Below are 17521 nucleotides of genomic sequence, written 5' to 3'. Positions count from 1 at the left end.
GGGAGTAGAATCATTGGTAGATAGAATGAATATGAGATTAGGGAAAATTTTATATTTTTAAGACAAAAGGATTTGACCATGATTAAATGCCAAAAGAGGAAATAACCGGAGAGGTAGAGGTTGAATACACAGAGAGGAAAAGCCTGATTAATATAGAATGCCTCTGGAAGACTAGAGGAAATGGAATCTAGAGCTCAGGTTGCAATGTCTGCTGTGGACAATGAGAGGTAAAGGATAACTTCTTCTTAATAGGAGGGAAAGAAGAGAGACTACATGTAAGGTGCCTGTAGTCAGGGACTAGTATGGGAGGCAGGTCAGCGTGAGAGTTCTTTACAGATGGCCTTTATTTTCTATGAGTTAGGGGAGCTTAGATATCTGCTAAAGAGAGTTTGAGTAGCAAAAAAATTTTAAGAAATATGGTAGAACTGCCACCCAACATTAGAGATCCAGCTGAAGTCAGATACCATGAAGCTGTACAGTGGCCCCATCCGGCAGAGTGATACAAACTTTTCCTAACAGTTCCCACCAGTTTGGAGCAAGTGTGAAGGAAGCAGAAAGTTAAATTTATCCTGAAAAGTATTTTTGGCTGGCAGATTCCTCTGCAGTCAATAGGACAAGGACATAATAATGCTGATAAGCATGATGGGCAACGGAGAAGAAAATGAAGATGAAAGGGAGCAAATAAGTAGAAGGAACATAGGAAGTTTGGGGTGGAGATTCCAGATCAATTCAGTGAACCAAGAGTCTATAACTCCAAATGTTCTAGTTTGTGTGATTGGGATTATGATGATTTTTAACTTCCATTGAGGAGACCAGTTTGCTTGAGACAGTCTTGGTTTATACCCGTTTTGCTGGAATAATTAGTAAGGCACCCCATTCCACTTCCAAAAGTGTTCTGACTTGGATAATAAATTACATGGTCTTGATACCTATAGAGATGATGTGGACCAGGCTTGGTAGAAGGAAGATAACTACTTCAATTTCAGACATGTTAAGTATGGGTTGTTTATGGGAAATTCAGGTTGAAAGGTCAAGTAAACTGAACATCTAAATTCACACATAAAACAGAAATTAGTATAGTACTAAGTGACTTATGATTAAGTAATTACCTCAAGAATGATGAACTAATTTGCTAACAATACATTGAACTAGAAAGTATTTGCATTAAATACTTGACCTCCCTTTTTTAGGATTAAAATATATGGCAATTCTGGGTAAAATGAAAACATATTGATTTAATCATGCAAGGAATAATTTTAATATTGCCCAAATTATCAATCTGGTACAGCATCTTCACGGACTGAGTTAAACTGGGTTATACATCAAAACATCACAAGGTGGCAGCACAGCTACAATATGACATAACTAACATGGGAAAAGATCCCTTTCAGATACTCGCAGTTCAAACATCTGAGAGTTTATACCTATTGGACATTATATATATTTTCTGAAAGTACATTCTTTCATTGAAACAATTACTTATTTTGTCATCATTGCCAATGTGAAAAAGTGAAAATTAAAAGGTTTAATTTTTTATGTACATTATTTTAAAACATGTTAGGCTAAAACCCACGATCACTGGTATACATTTATGGCATCCTTAAGGTAGCTATTAGTATATAGGGTATATAATGGTATATAATAGGTAGTTATAAATGTTTTAGAAATTTAAATCTTGATTGGTATATTGTAGCTAGATAATTTTTACAGTATCTTTTAATACATTTTTCTCATTAGTGAAAATAAATCTAGTAGCTTCATTTGTTGACCTTTGGAAGCAGAGTATTCAGGAGTCTCATGGAGAAATGCTTGTCTGCCATATTCTAGTTACACTAACTTTAAGTACAGGGTAAGGTTGTCAGATTTGGTCACCGAAAATAGAGAATACCCACTTAAATTTGAACTTCAGATAAACAACAAATAATCTCTTTAGTCTAAATGTGTACTATGCAATATTTTGGACATGCTTATACTAAAATTATTCAATTATTTATTGTATTTTGTGTGGCAACTCTAATGGGGGTAGGCTTGGGGAGAAGAGGGAGAAGAACTAGGGAAAAAAAAAAAAAACAAGTTGTTGGGAAAACCAAAGAAATCCAGGATTCTGGGCTCCAAATCTGACCTAAGATTCAGAGGTTTTCAAGATCAAGGAACTAGGAAAAGAATATAAATGTACTTGAAATAGGCTGCATTCTGTGGTCAACTCATTTATATGTTAAGTCAAACAACAAGGGCTAAGGTTAATCAAGTACAAATTACCATCTACACCACAATTGATTACTGATTTAACAAAATCCAAGAACATATATTTAAAGCTAGCTCAGTATTGAACAAAATTGAGTAGATAGGTGCAATTCAGACATTTTAGGGTCTGAACCAGGTTTAGAGCTATCATTATGAAAGGTTGTTATAATAGAGTATCAAGGTTCTGAAATGCCATTTTAATGTCATTTAATCCCACAAATGTGTCTGGTACCTTCTACATACAGAGGACTGACTAAGACTGTGAGATGTACGATTAATAAAACTCTGATATTATCCAATTGGTGGACACTGATAGTTGATAAAATAAAAGTTAAAATCATGCATAAATAATGGCCAAACTCATTCTTACCAATTCTTTCCTGTGTTTCAGTTCTTAGTCAACCGGTTTTCCCTTTGTTCTTCCCTGGGATGATCTCCTTCCCTCTTCCAAAACAATTTTCAATCATTTTAATACCAAAGACTTTCAAATTTCCATTTCCAACCAGGACTTCTCTCCTTTGCTTAAAACATGTACATTCAACTTGTACGGGCTTCTAGCTTTCCCATGCATACTTCCAAAATTAGATTCTCTATTTTTTTCAGAAACTTTCATTCTCCCTTTATTTTCAATATTAGTCAACTGCATTCCTCTTCACGTTATCCCCTGCCCTTGGGCCAGTCACACTATCCTCGACTTCTCTCCTGTTACTAGATCATGCCTATACTGCTCCAGGGCCTTGCTAAACTCATTTCTTGATTCCAGTCCGAACTTCCTTAAAAGTAGAGGTTTATTGAATTATCAATATATTCTATTTAGTTATTAATTTTATACTAATTATTATTTAAATCTGAGAAGAGTTTATGAATTTAACAACACTGTAAGATAGGAAGAAGACTGGTAAGGAAACAGATGGAGCCAGGGAACAGCCTGGGTTTGAGAGGTGTTCAGACTCTGAAATACAGGTGCTTGGGTTAGAAGCTGTGAGCTCCCTGAAACCCCACATTCAGCACTGTCCTGGGCACTGACAACAGCAGACAGCATTTGCAGGTCACCTACTGAACATCCCCTATTCGTATCTCCAAGCTAGGTGAGCAATGCACCTAGGCCGATGATCCCTCTCCTCTGGGCTGCAGGACAGAAACAGAATGAAACCAATTCTTTAAGTCTGGGTTGTCAGTCCTAGCAATTCAGAAAGTGGGGAGCACATCTTTACAAGAAAAAATCAGTATCTTCCAAGAGCATCCAACTATAGTGATGTAATCAAAGGAGTACAATCAAAGAGAACATAAATAAATCTGAAATAATTAATAAAGCAAGACTACCATGCCGTATGTTAGTTAAACATAAAAATAGGAAGGAATTTAAACCAATGACTCTGATTAGTGTTACTCATATAAAGCCACTGCAAATTTTAACATCTCCCTTACCAGCCCTGTTCCCTGCTCTCAGCGTTAGTGTTCCAGAATCTGTCATCAGCATAGATGTTGAAATTTCTCTGTAACCAATTGTATTAAATACCTGAGCACCTATTTTTTTAAGTGTGGTCTTTGATCCAGATTTTCAACACGATGGCTAATTCCTGTGCTTGCTCTATGCATATCCTGTCTTCTTCCTTCAACCTCTTGATTTAAAGTCATCCTTAGATGGTCTCTCCCTCTAGACCTGGAAATGTGGGGTGGCATAAGGATTCCCACAGTAGAACATAAGAAGCTTTCTAAGTGTTCTACCTGTGCAGGGGCAGCAACCTAAGTGTGTAACGAAGGGCTGGGAGGACCTCAGCACAGGTTTGGCACAGTTAACAAGAGTCTTGAAAGTGATGGGCTTTGGATATCCCTTGGGGTGTGGGAGGGGCAGAGAGGGGGAGCAGTGGACAGACAGGTTGATCAGGCTCAACTAAAGGAGTTGATGGGTAACAGGACCGAAGGTCCTTAAAGTTTCTGGAAACAGGCCTTGAGGGAATGCCTCTGGCTGCACACATGGAGTGGAGATAACAGAGACTGAAGACCATGAAGCCTAAATCAACTTAATTACACCTTTTGGTGTAAGGATGAGAAGGACTCCAGATGGTTGAAATTCTTTTTATAGAAAGCAAAACATTTACTTAAGAGAGATAAAAGGCTTGAAATGTAAATACATGAGGGAAACTCATTCACACTTAAGTGTAATCAGTCAAGAACTCAACAAACCAGAGAAGTATTAGACCCTCTAGGGGGTTAGGGGTGGAGAGCAGAGGTCTCAGTTTACGAGGTAGAGGGGGGCGGAGAAAGTGCAAAAGAAAGAAACCAGGAGACTAGGAAGGCAAACCTCACTTACTTGGCAAATTTTACTAGTGATTCATGATGTGCATCCATCTGTCTTCCCCCCTAGCTTGTGAACTCCTTGAGCCAATCACTCTGTAACACCTAGCATGGTGCCCAGTGCAAATGGTTAGCATTCAATCATTTTGTGCTCAATTTGAATTTTAGTTGCAAACTGGAGGACAGCACCTGTGTGCAGATGAATTTTTGCTTTCCTGTCCATCCAAGTAGACAGGGAACCCCAGCCGTTCAGGGTTCTGGAGTGTCAGAGCTGCCCTCCCAAGCCCATTTGTGCTCACACAACCAAGGAAGAGCTCTTACCCACTCAGCTAGGATGTGGCAAACAAGGAAAATGGTTCTAAAGACTTAGGCTCAAATTCTCTTAATATGAAGACTATGAGGTGAGAATTTGGGGGTGATTTCTGCTATACAAAGTGTACCTCAGGATCTTGCAACACTTGTAGCATTTTAGGTTTGCTTCGTTTAGCAAATAGCCTCCTGCCTTCTAGCAACACCTTCATCTAGGGTATCCTCCCCCCACAATGGCACCTATTAAGCTATAAAACAATGAGTAGAAACTAAAAATAGCCCAGCAACATTTGGTATTTTAAACAAATCCTGGCTTTATCTGAACAAAGCCAGGAATTCTGGAATACCAGCAAGCCCCTCCCCCTAGCCCCCCGCCCCTCCTGACACAGGTCACTATCACTGGCAGGCAAAGCCATCATGTGGAACTACCAAAATATAATCAGAAACAGCAGCATCAGACCATTTGAGGGAGCTTGACTGGTTGTCTCTTGTAAAGTTTCTTCTTGTCTAGTATCATTAAATCATCTGAAATCATAAAATGTCTTGTTGCAGCTTTCTAATCCATGACTAAAATTTCTACTTTCAGAAAAAAGTCTTTTTCTTACAGGCAATCTCACACTAGCACCCACTAGAATGAGTATGTGATTCATTCTAAATCTTAGGGACGGTCAGCTGAAATTAGCAGAATGGTTTCTTTCTGGTGGATAATGACTTCTGAGAAATCAAAATTAAGATAATATAGTTTATTTCATATGATTGATAGTGTTTCCAGCCATTACCTTTCATCAATCCAGGCCATAATTTTGTGGTATTAATGAAAAGGATTTAATGGGTAGTCCACCCCCTCACTTACTTTACTGTGGAGGTCTCACTGCTATTCACAAAACCAAAGTCCCCTCACAGTAGGAAACTTCCATTCCACACCATCCACACCAGCAGGTCTAACTCCATTTGTGGCTTAGACCTCTAGAGTTCAGCAAGTAACAAACAAATGTTTTTTTTTCTACTGAGGCATTTTACCTTCCAATCTGAATTTCATACTCTGTCTTGATTAATGTTCATGTGCTGAACACTACTGCCATTCAGTAATATATCTTGCAAAGAGCCAATTGGAGTAATAATTCATTAATTTCCTTGAAACATTTTTTTCCAGATTCTCAGTGCAATATTCTGATGCTTTTATGATATTCTGATGCTTCTTTCAAACAGTGCCTTTCCTTGTAATTGTTCTTGTCTGGGATTTTTTTCTATTATGTCAATTGAATGAAAGTAATGGTCCTTCTTCAAAACTGCATAAAAGCAACAGGTATAGAAGAAGAGGTTCTTCACACTAATTATTAGCATTTGACAGCAATATTTTGTAAAATATGCCTCACTCTCCCAAAATAATTTTGACTATCCTTTACATTTATTGGAAAAATAAAGAGTATGTAACAATCTGTGCAAGAATGTGTGTGCTAACCTTTTAAGCTAGTATTTACTTACTCATTGAAGCGCAATAACAATAACTACTACAGAAATTTATTTCTGTTTGATAAGCAGTGATTCAGGATTCAAACTCTTCCCACCCTTTCTTGACCTAAGTCAGGACATCTCTATAAAAAACAAATCTTGTATTAGAAGCGAGTTACGGTTATTAACCATGGAGACAGAAAGTTGATGGTAAATTACCCACTAAAGTGTAAACTGATTTTAAATGCAATTTAATCAACTGTTAAATAGTGCCTTCATTTTTAATTTAAATAAAATTGACTTGCTGTATTTTCTACACTGAGCACCTACCCCAAAGCCTGTTGTGTATTTAGTGTTCAAAGTCACCAGAACGAAGTTCCAGAAATTTTTATTAAGAGGCTGGTGAGAAAGCCTTCTTTGACTCTCCCACTAGGTGGCACCCAGGGACCGTGCTTCAAACATCGAATCATCACAGACCCTACTTTCACAGTGTAAATAAAGAGCAGCATTATTAATTTATACCGAGTCAGCTCTACGGTTAATATTTGTTTAACCAGTTGTTTCCTCTAATCTTCCTTAAACACTATTGATTAAAATCTCAAATATATTCAGGTTTCCATCCCTCCCCATTTTCCCCCAACAGCATTTTGCTACCTTTAAATTAGAGACTAAGTACATTTAAATAACACGAACTAAGTACTGTAGTTACTAATAATGAATCCAGGATGTGGGAATATTAACTAAAGGCAACAGAAGATTATAATGTAAAAGTTATTTGCAAATTTGCTTTGTATTTCACTGGAATTTTAATTGGGGGAGTACGATTATCTTAAAAATGTAATCTGGAAAATAAAACATGCACCAGGGCTAAAGGAAATGAAAACTAGTACGAGTTATTTTCTGGAAAAGGGAGTTATTTTCTGAATATGACTCATGTTCATCGTTACAAAGGCAAAATGCAGTGCAACCTTAAGATTCAAAGGCTTCAATGATTCAGAAAATATCAATATTCCACATCCAAGACGTTAAGAAGCAGGACTCTTTAGTCGACTGTGTACTTCTGAGGTCTCCTCCTGCATACTCCGATGTATTTACACTGGATGTGTTACTTGCTCCCAAAGGAAGTGAAACCACTAGGGACATAATGAATTGATTCTTCTCTGTGAAAGTCTCCTCAGTGCTTCTAAACTACAGTGTCAGTCATTCCTCTGAGAGACAGGGACTTAGTTAAAATAAATGGCTCACTTTATAAGAACATGATGTCCCCTCTTTTTCTGTTTCTCACAGAAAGCCTAGGACCACTGGACACTCCTGTTTTGAATACTGGCTTCTGGGTACATTTTCCCTGGGGCCAGTGGTCTCCTGAGGCTGTTGGTTTTCTCTTGTTCCCTGAATTAAGTTTAAGTAAAATTACTTCTCCTTATCTAGTTTTCCTACTTTCAGGCTGTTTCCAATCTTGTGAAGATGTTAGCAGAAAATGTAAACTCATTCTCTTAGCTTAAACAATTAAATTATTAAAAAACATCCCCAAAGAAACTAAAGACTAAAGCTTAAGTGCCAATAAGCCTTTGGCATACATTCTGTTTTACTGCATAAAAGGAAAAATTCTTTATTAGTAGAAATAACTAGAACTGAAGTTAAAAACTGATGTAAGGATTAAGAAATATCACACTAAAAGTTATCCAAAGAGAACTACTATGATATATCTTTGACAGAATAATATTCCCACTTTATGATTCCATTAAAATATTGGTCACTGAAATTTGTATAAAATTACTGCAAATTCAGTACACTGCAATAATCAAATAGAAATGGTTACCAGAAACTACATTTGTAATAAATAAATATTACATTTCACTTAGAAATTAATTCACAAGCTTTATTTCTTAAGAACCATTAGCTTCCAAGAAGCCAGCCAGTTTGTTTGATTTTATGACATCACACTGGAACATGTACAGGAACACTTTCCACCATAAAAATTCCCAAATGTCCTGGCCACTTTGTGTATTTTTCCAGTGATAAATGAAAATAAAATAAGTTATTTTGAAAATAATGAGCCATTTTATTTTGAACATAACGGTCATATTCAATAGAAGAAAACATCTTCATTTAAGACCAAACGGGTTCAGATTTGCTTAATTCAGATTTGGTGAGCAGTCTCAACGCATAAATAATTCCTTTATGCAACTCTAATAAGTAATCTTAACACCTATGCCTTTAAAATTTTTCAGCGCATTAAAATTATCCATCAACATTTTATATATGAAACCCATCAACATCATTCTATATATGATCTTAATTTTACAATTGACTGAAGAAGGCTGAGCCAAAATTGGTAACATCTCAAAGATTCTCAATCTAATAGGTATTACTTATGGTTACAGGAACTTTCTTTTTCACGTAAAGCTATATACTCTCTAAAACAAACTTATAAATCTGGAACGGACATTCCCATTCCTCAGCATTTCCTTCAGCCTAGACTATCCTCTTTCCATCTCAGGTGCTATAAAACTGTTGAAATACAAACGGAAAAGCCACCGCTTGGAAACCATGCACCTACCAGATTTATAGCAGCACTAGCAAAAGCCAGGATACTAGATCATCTTTGCCCTGAGTCTAGATTGAGCTTGTTTATTGCAATACAGTATTTCATCTGACAATATGAAACTTAAAAAAAGTTGAGATGTCATGTTAAAGTAGAAAAAAATTAAAGAAAACTCGTTTTAATGTATACATATATCATGATATGTATTGCTCTCTGAGATCTTTAAAGCACCAAGGTTGGAGTAAAAGAGTAAGAAACTTAGGGAACTTTTACCTTGTCCTGAAATCCACAAGTTGAGATGCTTCAAGTCTTGATGAAGTCGGAGTCTGGAGATCAAGTGAAGCTAGGGCTCTTCCCTCTCACCTTAAGTTTGTCTCTGGGCAAGTGTGTGTGTGCATGTGTGTGAAATTGTGTGTGTGCAGAATGTCTCTTTGTGGCGCTGGATGGCAGAGGTCCTGGTCCTGAGAAGAAGGAGGCACTTTCTCACCAAGAGCAGAGGAAAAGCAAAGCGTCACCAGGAAAGGTCTCCTCCCAGATCCCCTAATTACAGCCTAACGTGCACTTCATGCAAACTTCAGGGAGGGAGGGAGGGGCAGCTCTGTGCCCAGACCTCGTGAAACAGCAGCTTCTTAGAGGACTTTCCCCTCTACTCGGATCTCTGAGCATTCCGCTCGGGGTTCAGGGAAAGCGGCAACTGCGCCCACAAGCCCCCACTCCCACCGCCTCTCCTGCACCCTCTCCACTCCTGGGTCTCTAGCGGGGACGGTCAAGGGGCCGTGGTGTTGAGCAGACACGCCACTACTGTGAACTGTTGCTTAATTTTTAGCCTCTGCTTAACTAAAAGGAAAACTCAAGGGTTAGGAGAGGTCCTGGTTTTCCGCCTCCCTCTCTCCAAAGTAGATCCAAGGTAACTACGTAAAGAGGTGTCATGACAACAGCAGATAGGCTTCCTAGAGCGGAGGTTCCCGTCCGCCCAAATTGCCAGAAGTGTATTTCCTGGTTTAATGGACTCAGTTTCGATACTGGGTTTGAATCTCCGTTAACAAACAATCGCTTTTGGATAACAGCTCAGAGAACCTGGATTTATTTATAGAGTGAGGAATGCAAGGGGTAGACGGGATGGGTGGGGTTGGTTTACGGATCCCTACCCGGGATTGGAACCAGATGGGCACGGCCGCGCGCGAATACGCGCGCGCGCACACACTCCCGTCCCTGAAATAACCACTGGGGAAGATGCTGGGACACGCGGGAAAACGCCTCCTGAACAAATAGACATTTATTTATAACTCCTGGGAGAGTATATAGGTCCATTGATTCCCGCCTTGAGTAACCAAGGGTTTTGGAGAGGAAATGGCTTCATATTTCAATAACAGAGCCACCTTTGATGGATCCTAGGAGGGGGAAAAAAGAAACACACCGCAGGAAGCTAACGGCTGTGAAGCAGCCGGAGGAGGGAGCGGGGCTGGCCCGGGGCTGAGGACGAGCAAACAGGCTGGAGGGGCCCCGAGCCAGGGAGGAGGCGAGACGCAGGCCGGCCCGCCGGGGGGCGAGGGTGCAGGGCCCCGGGGCGCGGGCCGTGGGCGTCCGGGCTTCGCGGCCGCGCCCCCGGCTGTCGTCCGCCGGCCTGCAGGCAGCGCAGGCCGGACTGCGGGCTGCTCACCGCCGCCGCGGCCCTCCTGGGGCGCCGGGGGCAGGGGGCCGGTGGGCGGGCGGGGGCGGCAGTGGGGCGCGGACGCAGGCGACGCCGGGGGCCGGCGAGGCAGGGACGCTGGTGGGGCGGGCGGCCCGCGGGGCAGCTGAGCCGGTGACTCCGGGGCGCGGGTACGGCCGGGCACGCGGCCTGGGCTGCGCGGAAGGCGGCGAGCGGCGCTATTGTCCTAGAGATAAAGCCTGAACCGCGGCGGCCGCTTCCTCTTTGGGGACGCGGGAAAAGATCTTTAAAAAAAAAATAAAAACCTTCCTCCCAGCTTTTCCCTGACGTATTTCACTGGTTCTCGCCCTCAGGATCGCCCTTGCCATTCGGGCTTTTGGTAAATTAACACGTGTTTCTTGTAAAGATTTTATTCCAAAAACAAACACCTACAAAACCCTCACTAAATAAAGACAGTTATATTTGAAATGAGATAATTGAAACTGAGTCCTCCGATAGTTAATTCAACACCTTTCTTGTACAATAATTCCAGAACCTGGACAAGACGCCTATTTTCATTTCCCACAGGGAACAGGCTGCTAAAGGTCTTGCCATTTTATGTCGGTAATTTCGTGGCGATTGAGACAGCTGTTATACTGTTTGGCCCCACGTCAACTGCCAGTAAAAATAAGATACATCCCTGCTTTTCAAGTATGAAAAGAGTTTTTATGCTATTCCTTATAAATGTTCAGGATGGTGTATTTTCAGAAACATAATTAGATTTAAAAATAAATATTCGACAATTTTTGCATTAAAGCTCCATAAGGTGGTGTGTGGCTGTGAAATCATATAAAGATAGTTTAAATACTGATCCTGTTCCCTCAGCTTAAAAACTTAATTTCTGGGCGTTGCCTGGGGGTGTAAATCAGATCTGCTGGCCCATGGATGGCATTTGTTTACCTACTTTGATTCTCTAATTCCAGAAGAGTCTTAAGAGAATGCTGTGCATTGATCAGCCGCACAAGACCATCTGTTTTGCAATTTGGTCAGGCCACAGTTAGTTACACTAGAATTTTATTTTTTCAGTTTCAGGTATAACCCCACCAGTTGAGCTAGGCTTCCAGAAATAATGACAGCTACTTACCTCTGCTGTTCCTCACAAGAGTTATCTTGTCAATCCTTCCCTTGCCTATTTCCTACCTCCCCTTCCCAGTTGCCTAGTTACTAGTCTTTGTTAAAAGATGTACAGTATTTTTAACCACAAATCTGTCAGTAGTGTGTGTTTTCAATGTTACTCGGACTTATTTGAATTGACCTTATATACATTTCCACTAATTTTTGGGTTCACATGGTTTACTAGTTATTTAAAAAGTACATTGGAATTAGTTTATGAGTCTTTTAAAAAGACTTTTATGTTGAGTTAATTAACATTCAGCTTAATAGTGTTTTTTAGAGGTATCCATTACTTTTATCAGTCATTCAATTATGGATTAGGGCACAGCTTTGGTTAAAAAAAATCAAATGAGTAAGTAAATATGAAATCTAGTTTAATGACTAAATGATTTTACAAAGCTGTAAGTTGTAAAAAACATCAGAAGACCCAAATATCTTTTCAAAAGTAAACCTTATCAAAAGAGTATTCCATATATGAAGAGTCCCTCAATTATTAACATTAGTAATTCATGTGGAAACTTGTGTCTTTCATTACATACATATTGAGGTGTTTCAGTTTCGGGTTTGTTTTGAAGAAGGCAGAGAGACCAGCTTTTTTAAGTTTTTAGAAAAACAAGTATTTTCTTCAATATTAATTTTAAAAATAACGTTAAGTTCTTAAAATTTGGGTCTGGTTCCATTTTGAAATTCCCTGACTACTGCTAGAGATACAAAACCTAAAAATCAAAGTTGAAAATCAAGGCCAGTTCTAGAAAAACAAACACGCATTTAGAGATAATAGAGAACTATCTGTTGAGAGATATCTATATCTGTCTATAGAGTGAGATCTCAGCACATTTTGAAAAGATTTTGTTTAGCATAATGCAAAAGTATTTTTTTAAGAATGAAAATCATATTGGGATGATGTTACAAAGTGTAACTTTGCAGTCTTTTGCTGATTTTAAGACAATTTGAGTAATTGGGTTCAAACAGATAAAATGAAATATTCAACCATTTTGAGTTACCAAAAAAAGGCAATTTCATCCGGCTTGACCTAATACAAACTTAATCATGTGAACGGTATAAACACAGCAGGAACATTCCCAACATTTAAAAAATATCGATCTAAAATATCATAAATATTTAACACATAACGAATTTACAAGTAGAATGGTATTCCTCCTAGCATATTACACTTCTAATGAAATACACATTTGTATTCAAATAGAGATTATCTAAATTCATCTCTTCAAACTCTGAAAGAGGCTGCTCTTATTAGCCCCTGAATTCCAGAGAACTCTTCCCCTGGTGAGTTTGTGTTTCCTGGAATTTTCCCCTCAGGCTAATAGTATACCTGGTTGAACATCTGCTAGGATAAAGGTGCAGCTAGATGCACTTTGAGGTACCCTGGGGGAAGGAAAGCCGTTTAACCTTTCCTTGTCTGAGGGCTCAGAACTTCATTAAAGCATCCCTTAGGACTGTGGGCATAACCACGGGAAAGACATCATTTGTAATTAAGTCCTTCCCACTGGCTATATTCCTGATGAACTCCAAGATTAAAATACAAATTCAATATTCTAAATGGTCACAAAGCATTTGCTAAAAGGTTATTTTGATTTTAATGCAAATGGTGGGGTGACTTTCCAAGGGCTTACTTTTTGTACTCTCTCTCCCAGAACGTGTCCTGCAGAGACACTCTTCAAAAGGGCAAATGAAATAATTAGGCAATAAATTGTTCAAATGTTAAGAGCAGAGCTGTTCCAGAAGCTAGTGAGGCCATATGAATATCATACCAAGTGATGAATATCCGCAGCTCCTGAGACAGGCGCCTGCAGGAGCTCTTACTTACCTGTTGGACTGGGTTTCGCCTCACAACACCTTTTTGTCATCCACTGTTCTCTCAGTGTGTTTCTTTTGTCCAGAATGCCCGAAGTCTTTCTTTGTTTTTTCAGTAAATTGATATCTATTTCATTATTAACCATATTCTACTCATTACAGTGAGACCCAGAGTGCATCCCATCTGCTTTGTTGTGTTCCTTCTCACTATCCCAATATTAGGAAATGTCTTCCTCCCTCATGATCCCATATTACTGTTAAAACCACCCACTTGCTACTATTATACTTACTTGGATTATATTTGTAATTTCATGTATTTAGTTTTTTTTATCAGCTGTACCATAAACTTTCTGAAGGATGATATTGTATTTCTGTATCTTCAGATTCTAGCATATGCCTTGCTAATAGCAGCTGATCAAGAAATATTTATTGCTTCTGTTGAAGATAATGGAATTCTTTATATTCGGGGGAGAAAATAAATACAAATGAGGAAAGCTAGTTATCGAACAAACCAGTTCAAAGTATTTTGCATCTAATAGCCAATGGCATAATAATAAATCATCAAAGATTGATTAATAATTTGTATCATTGTTATTGATCTCATAGAATTAAAAGAAACATAATGCGTATTCTTCATCCATGCTTGGCTGATAAGTGATTGTATAAATTATAATCAACAAAGATAAAATATTTTACTCTTGTGAAAGTAGGTTTAGTGACAAAATACGGTTTTTATCTTAGAATTACAATATTAACTGTTTGAATATTGATTTTTTCTCTTGTATTTATATAGTCACTTTCAATTTAAAGCAGTGATTGCTATCAGTAAATGTAGTCCTTATTATATTTTCTTCTTGCCCTTTTTTCTTATGACCTTCAGAGAAAAGTATGTCAAGTTTAATTGGGCTAGAGTGATTTATGTATAATCCTTCTTAGGGTAAAACAGGTGAATTAGCTAATGCATAAATGTTGGCATAGGGCAACGTACTCAAGAGAGACTGAAGTGTAGGGCTTTGGTTATTTGGAAGTGAAGGAGAACAGTCTAGAGTTGTCAGAAGGATGGAAGAAAGACATAAGTATATCAGAAGCCTATGAAGAATTTCGAAAGGGAGAGATTAGTCAAGTATCAAGCTTAGGGACAGTTCTAATAGAAGGCTAGAAGAGAGTACTACTATAAATGCTTAGAACAATATTCCTCTGATAAACTTTGATTTACGTGGTTTGGAATGAAAATCTGGATGTTCCTGAAATTTTATACATAAGTCTATGCTAAACTTGGTAGGTAAAATCTAATTTTTCCCTAATATCACCAGAAATTCAGAATTAATTCTCTTCATACAGCTAAGGTTTAGGTAGGCACTAGGTAGTATTTAAAAGATTAGATAAGGTATCTATCTATATCTATATATACATAAATACACATATACCTTTTATTTTTGCACTGAGGTCATTAGAAATCTCACTTGTAGTTTATTTTAAGCACTGAGGAAGTAAAAGAATTTTGGAAAGAGCCTTTGAACTGTGATGTGGAAATAACTTTACATGCGTTTATCTTGAATACTTCCTTTCAAAGACTAGCTCAGTAAATTGATTCTACTGTAAATAGGAAATCTGCACTTCTTCCTTGGCCACAATCCAGTTGTTCCAACATTTGGCTAAATTAAAGCATGAAAGGTTAAACTGAAAGGAGGACTATGGTAAATGGAGAAAAGAAAAAGGAAGTATTTCTCTATTTTGTGTCTAATTGCTACTAAGCCTTGTTGCTGAACGCACCATAATTCTTCAGTAATCCTGTCCTCCTAAATGTCAACTACAGAATGCTTGCGAGGGCAAATACCTGGTGGTGGATCTCTTGTGAGCTTAAAGGTAGGTAATTTGGGAACGTTAAACTTGTAAATTGCAAAGTTGAAGTGACTGTCTCAGTTTGTACAGAAAGAATTACCAGTACTTCAGAATCTGGTGATCTTTAGGCAGTTTTTTCCTATTAATGTTCTCTACTCTAAGCTCTCTTTACCCCCTTCCAGTAACACGTAAACAGAAGTAGAAAGTTCTTAGAATAGATGTACCCTAGAATGATCTTACTCAATCCTTTACTTTCTGGATAAGTAGACTGAGTCTCCTGAGATTAAAGAATGGTCCCAAAGTCATGCTGGTATCCTGGGAAATTTCCCAGCCACCCAGATCTGTAAATCCAAGTCCTAAGGATGCGGTGGTAATTAATGCATTTCATCAGGGTCATAGCTAGGAATTAATTATATGTTCTTGTTTATTGCCTTATCTCTCTATTATAGAACTTTGCACAGTTCAACTCCTTAGTCGGCTATAAACCTCTCTCTCATTATACTAATGAGCACATTGCTTGTTCATGTCTAAAATCTTCCAGTGCTGCCTCTTTCCCCACCACAAGCACAGCGCCTTCTACACACAGGGGTAGAGAAAATTTTCCTGAATTGAATCACATCAAAACCATAAAGGAAGTAGGTAAGTAGGAAAACATTGAAAAGTGATTTCTAGTTGCACATTTCAGGTTTATCTTTTATTAAAAAAATAGAAATACATTTTGACTGGGACCCAACTTGACTAATTTTATGGCTTTGGTCCTTTCCTTTTTCCTCTGAGTTCTTCCCTTCAGTATCTTAATGCCTTTTCCATGTAAATGACCGATCTTTCCTGTAAGCTGGAAATGACCATGGCAGACTCTAGAAGGAAGTCTGAAGTGCTTCTTACACCAACCACATCTTTTCCATTTTGAATATCCTTTTCTTGTGGGAACCCCACTCTTTAGTAGTAGCATCCTGATTGCCTTCCAGGTATCTCCTTCACAGGGTTCCATTTCTACATGCCCATAATACTATTTCCTTGCATTGTAGCTCTGAACATTGCACTTCCTTCAGCAAAAACTTTTTGGACAAGGCTTGCTGGATAGCTAAGCTCTAAAAACCTGAGATGTGTATTTGTTTTGTGACCTAGATGTTAAAATCTACATTGCTTTCCTATCCTTGGGCTGAGTGTGGCATTCTTTACTCTTTGAGTTAATTAAGTTGTTTGGAGACAGTAGAAACTCTCGTTGAATCAAGCTGAGTGAATATAGTTGTTCCTTGGACTCTGGCAAACTCCTAAAATATATTTTTTGATTACTTAAATTACTATGCATGAACCTTCCTCAAACAAACAGGTCTCTGCTGAGTGGAATTTTGTACTCCAATCACACAGTCACTATGCTCCATTTCTGTGTATCTAGACACAAAATAATTGACAAATATTTGTGGAGCAAAAAATATACTTGATCATTTTGTACTGTGGTTTAATCACTTTGTGGATTTTCTTGTGGGTACTAGTCTTTGTGTTATTTGAGTATTACTTTTTATTTGAATTTTACTATTAAAGTAGTGTGCAGAGAGTTCAGAAACTCCCTCCCTCAACTGGAATATCTATAAAAACAAAAGCAAAACAAAAGCAAAACAAAACAAACTGTGTGTATTGCCTTACTGAATTTATATTTTGATGAAAATTCTTAATTTTTTAGAGCTGTTTTAGGTTCAGAGGAAAATTGAGAGGAAGGTATAGAAATTTCCCAAATACTGTCCCCCCTGTACACTGCATACCCTCCCCCATTATTAGCATCCCCACTAAAGTGTTACATTTACCACAAATGATGAACCTTCATTGACACACCCTTATCACTCAAAGTCCCTAGTCACTCTGTGGATATACATTCTATGGGCTTGGACAAATGTACAATGATATATATTCACCATTTTAATGTCAAATAAAATAATTTTACTGCCCTAAAAATCCTCTGTTCACCACTTATTCATCCCTCCTTCCACTTGACCTCTAGCAAACACTGACTTTCGATAATTTAAGAAGCTAATGATGAGCTTCTGTGAGATCCCATCCTGAATGAAAATTTACAGTCCTGGAAATCACTTAGAAAACACAAAGAAGCACAAATTTGGGAGCTTAAAATACCTGCTGTTTATTTCAGAATATGTTCTAATATTGTCTAGCTTCAATACAGAAGGGGGTAAATGAAAGTTTTAAGATAAAATTAG

At 38.3% G+C, this 17521-nt stretch overlaps 1 protein-coding gene across 1 annotated transcript in view; it reads right to left on the bottom strand.

Moving 5' to 3' along the window:
• Positions 1–9930, bottom strand: part of HAPLN1 (hyaluronan and proteoglycan link protein 1) — a 62110-nt gene extending 52180 nt beyond the window's left edge. The window contains exon 1 of the mRNA XM_017675796.3: positions 9122–9930. The gene's annotated coding sequence lies outside the window, so the exon portion shown is untranslated. The remainder of the gene's footprint in view (positions 1–9121) is intronic.
• Between the last annotated feature and the right edge of the window lie 7591 nt (positions 9931–17521).

This window comes from Manis javanica, chromosome 1 (assembly GCF_040802235.1).
Source record: "Manis javanica isolate MJ-LG chromosome 1, MJ_LKY, whole genome shotgun sequence".
Lineage (NCBI taxonomy): Eukaryota > Metazoa > Chordata > Mammalia > Pholidota > Manidae > Manis > Manis javanica.
The sequence above is the reverse complement of the archived record's forward strand: the minus strand, read 5'-3'. Positions and strand labels throughout refer to the sequence as shown.